Source organism: Chaetura pelagica, unplaced genomic scaffold (genome assembly GCF_000747805.2).
Source record: "Chaetura pelagica isolate M959 unplaced genomic scaffold, ChaPel_1.0 scaffold925, whole genome shotgun sequence".
Lineage (NCBI taxonomy): Eukaryota > Metazoa > Chordata > Aves > Apodiformes > Apodidae > Chaetura > Chaetura pelagica.
In genome coordinates, this window is record NW_009953410.1 from 92,341 (window position 1) to 96,890 (window position 4,550).

Genomic DNA, 4,550 nt, shown 5'->3' on the forward strand with positions numbered 1-4,550 from the left:
GGAGGCTTTGACCCCAGAGCATGAGTGGATGTGGATGGCTGGGACAGAGCAGGAGGGGATCCCGAGCTCTGACCCAGGCTGAGGGCATGGCAAGGCTGCTGGCTGCCCCGTGGCAGGTTGTGGGGCTCAAGGTCTCTAAGGGACAGTGGCCCCAGTCAGGCCACGGGGTCTCTCTCAGCTGTGCAGCACTGCAGGGCTTGTGATCCCCCCTTCCTTCAGCAGGTTGTGGCTCCCCCTTTCTCCAGTAACAGCATAAAGCTTTAGATGAGTTAGGACTGGGTGTGAGGGCCAGAGGTGCCTCCAGCTCCCCTGCCCTGCTGCCCCCCCAGGGGCAGATCCTGGACTGTGGACTCTTCCAAGGCTTTGGCACTGAGGCCATGCAGGACGTGTCCCTGGGTCTGATTTGCCTGGGCACCCCAACTAGCATCCTGCACTGGGTAATTACCTTCTGTCTCCCTAAATTCCCCCTGCAGTTTCAAGTGGATATGGGATTCTCCTTCACTTCCAGTCCTAATCTGTTGTGTAGCATTGCTGCGCGCTGCTACGCCGCTGCTGCCTTCCAGCCCAGAGGTGGCTGCATTGCAGTGGTGGGTGAGTGACTCCTGCTTTTGTATCTGGCTTGTGGAATGCTTTGGGACCCTGCAGGGTGCTGTGGAGCTGTGGTTAGGGCATGTCAGGCTGCGGGGCTGGCCGGGGCAAGCCAGGCAGACTCTGGGCTGGTGGTGATCCCCCAGCAAGTCCCCGTCACACAGTGCATCTCTCCTCTCTCCCAGCAGCTGGTGGGGATCACGTTGCTGAAGTGCCACGTAAGGCTTTCCTTGCCCTGCTCAGCCCCATAAACCCCCTCAACCATGTGAGCAAGGTCTAATACAGTTTTCATTGCAGACGCTGGTTGCTGCTTCCCTCCTCTTCCCCTCCTGGGTGAGTACTATCCCCAGACCACCATGCTTGTGCACCCCAGAGCAGGAGACAGCAGCAGCTCACAGGCTGTGTCTGCCCTCCTTCCAGGCTGTCACGCTGCCCTGAAGCAGGAAAGAGCTGAGCTAAAGGCTGGTAAGAGTCTGTGGCTTCCAGCAGGGAGCAGCTCTGCTCTGCCCTGCCCATGGAGATTGAGGGCAGGGAATTCACAGACAGTGTCTTCCTGGGGCTCTGTGGTGGGGTCAGGCTGAGCACAGGGCTTGGGTGTCTCCACCCAAGGGCTCCTGGAGCTGTGGTGAGGTTTGCTGCCGCTTACCCCCTTCTCGCTGCAGGATCCAGTGTGGCAGGCTTGCTCCAGAGCATCCAGCAGCTGCTGGTGCAGATACTGCAGACATCTCAGCAGCAGCAGGAACTTCTGGAGAGCCTGGCCAGCGACACCGTCTCCCACCTCCACCTCCTCTCCCACAGCCTGGTGCAGGTGGGTGAGACCCTGCACCAGCTCCTGCTCCGGCCTCAGACCCACTTTGGCCCCCTCAGCCACTGCGTCCCCCATGTGCCCCTTTTTGAGGGCAGCACGGGGGTTCTCTGCTCCCCTGACACTCCCCACACCTCCCTGGATCACAAAGAGGAGCCTCGGGTGTCCCCCACCACTGGCTGCACCCCCCCATGAGTGCCACCATCACCCACCCCAGGAGCAACCACTTTGCCACACAGACATGGCACAAATCTTTATAGCAGAGACCCCAGATATTTTGGAAGTTTATAGAAGAGAGACATTTTAATAAAACTAAAAATAACTTTTGTACCAATGACAGCAATTGACTGATTCTTTCCCCCTTCTCCTGAGGGTGTTCCCCTTCTCACTTTCGAGATGAGCAGAAGGGGGAACTCAGCTATTTACAGCCTCCAAGAAACTCCCAGGCCACACACCACAGGGCAGAGGTACTTTTCTTTGCCTCTGCCCACTCCTCGATGGCTTCCAGTTGTGCCTGGGGCTGGCTGTGCCCTGGCCAGGAGCACATTCTGCCAGGCTGTGGAGGGGAGAAGAGTTGCTGTCGGGGCTGGGGAGGGCAGGGAGCTCAGAAAGGACACAGACTGCATCCTCCTGCAAGGGAAGGGGCCAGGGTGGGTAATGTTGGGCAGCACTGGGGCTGGGCAAGCAGCACATGCTGCAACTCACCAGGTCCTCAGTGGGTCAGTTGCAAAAGGTAAGCTGGGGCTGTCACAGTCCGCGCTGCAAACTTGCAATAGGCTGCAAGTGAATCCCCTCCTGCTTCTGGGGCTCAGGACACTGGTGACTGTCAGGTAGCAGTGGTTGCAGACATGCCATGGCATGTTATAGTTGGTCAGGCGTTCACTAGGTCTCCTATGAACCCCCATCGTCTCCACGAGCATGCCCACATCCTCCACGGGGATGGGGCAGATGTGCCAGCTGCCTCCAGAGTCTCTGTCATGGTTTGACTCGGGATCAGCAATTAAACCAGCAGCAACAATGCTCTTGGTTCCCTCCCCATTCCCCCAAAATAGGGCAAGGAGAGAGATAATATGGGAGAATTTCTGCATTGAAAACTAAACTAGACAGGCTTAATTAAATGCTAATGACAAAAGAAAATATGTACAATTAAATAGAAAGATGTTCAGGAATGTGCAAAACCCCTTATCACCTCCCCCCCCACCCCCAGCAACTCCCAGGGCATCTCCTAAGCTGTCAACAGTCCCAAAATGTCCCGGAGCTGCCAGAGAGAGTGGCAGAGCAGACAGGAGCTGAGGGGAGTGGAATGAGAGGCAGGAACACAAGGGCCTGGGGATCAAAGGAGGCAGATAGACGGAGTCTTCCCCAGACGCTGGACATGAATGGAACAGAAGGGAAAAAGAAGCAGGAAGGAAGTTGTCTTCCATGATCTCCGACCTTACACCAAAGTTATGTAGATACATGGAATGGAAGCTGATGCTCAACTTCGCTGTCTATCTAGTCCACCTTCCCTGCAGGGGCTACAAATACGACTCTTCTGCTTTCAGTAGCATCTCTGAGGCAGCAGAGCAAGAAGTGACCTTGGTGTCTCAGCAGTAGCACAAACATTCCAGAGTTATCAGTCCACTGGCTGGAACACTTGCTGCTAGTTAAGAGAGAGCTCAATGAAGAAAAAAAATCAGTAAAAAGAAAGCTGGCTTCATCCTGGCTTAAAGCAGGACATATGGAAAATTAAAGTTGAAATTAATTATGTTGCATAACAGCTTCATGAATCCTTGGCATACAACAGAGATTATTAGCTTCAGGACTCCTACTGTCCCACCACACAAAACCACAAATATTTTTCCTCTAACCACATGCACAGAGGCTAATTAACACAAAATAATTTTTCCTCACTGAAAAACAAGACTTGAGGCTTTATTAGAAGAACAGGAAAACAATTAACTAAAGATTAAATGGGCTCCACGTCCATGAAGCATGATGGGAATTGCCAAAAGGAGCAGGAGGCAGGTAACAGGGGCTGTTTTAAAAGAGCAGAAGAGAACGAGCAATGGAAAGTTAAAATAAACCCCAAACCACAGCAGCCCCACTCCCCGCAAACAGGCTTTTCTCTCCCAAAACAGAAGGCTGGGGGCAGCACAGGTTGCTGAGGTGCCTGAACCCCAGGGCCAGCACTCAGCCCCCGCATCCTCCTGCCCCCGCGCGCTGCAGGAGATCCCGGAAACGCCGGCTGCGAAAAAAAATCAGTGAAAGGAAAATTGACTTAATCCTGGCTCAAACCAGGACAGTCTCTTGGCTACATCCAGGGAGAGGATGTAGCCAATGCCACTGGCGTAGAGTGTGTAGATGTCAGGACAGCAGGCAGTAGTCCTGCCATGCCATGTGCCATTCATTGGAGGGCTGGCAAGTGACCTCCTGCTTGTCTCAGGAGAAGAAGGACCCTGCATAGAGACTGGTCTGAACCAGGCCAAGCCCCGCTGGGAAGATGGGCAAGCAGTCAACGTTGAAGCAGTCATTATCCCTCTCGAGGATGTAGCAGGGCTGGCAGTGCTCAGACCTTCAGGGTGAGGTTGCAGTACATGTCCCTGCAGCTCCCCAGCAAGGTGTACCCAAACTCCTACTCTTCCTGCTTGCACACCTCAGACCACTGCTGCCTGGGACACCTGCCCCACCAGAACCATGATCTGCCAGGGACTTGTCAGGAAACCCCAGGTCCTCCAGATGATTTGCAAAGCCTCTGCACGTCCCATGACACACACAGCCAGGATAAGCAGCACATGCCAGCTGGCTGGAGCACCCCACATGTGGCCAACCCATGGAGAGAGGCCAGAGGGATGGCCAATGGGGCCAGCAGTGAGGTGGCCAGAGGTGGCAGGTGGAACAGCACCAGTGAGCAGCAAAGTCACAGCCCAGCCAACATCTGGCAGGGCAGAAGCATGAGCAAGCCATGCTGGGAAAGCCTGGCACTTCTCCTGGCCCCATCCCTGGTCCCAAGCCAGCTGCACAGCCTGGATCAGAGGGAAGAGCTGTGCTGCAGAGGCACAACCCCCCGTGGTGCAGGGAGATGGGGCTCACAGGGGCTGCTGGGAACCCCAGTGGGGGTGGTGCTTCCTCAGTGGCACAGACCCCCTCTCTCCTGGGTGGCTGCTGGCCAGCAGCT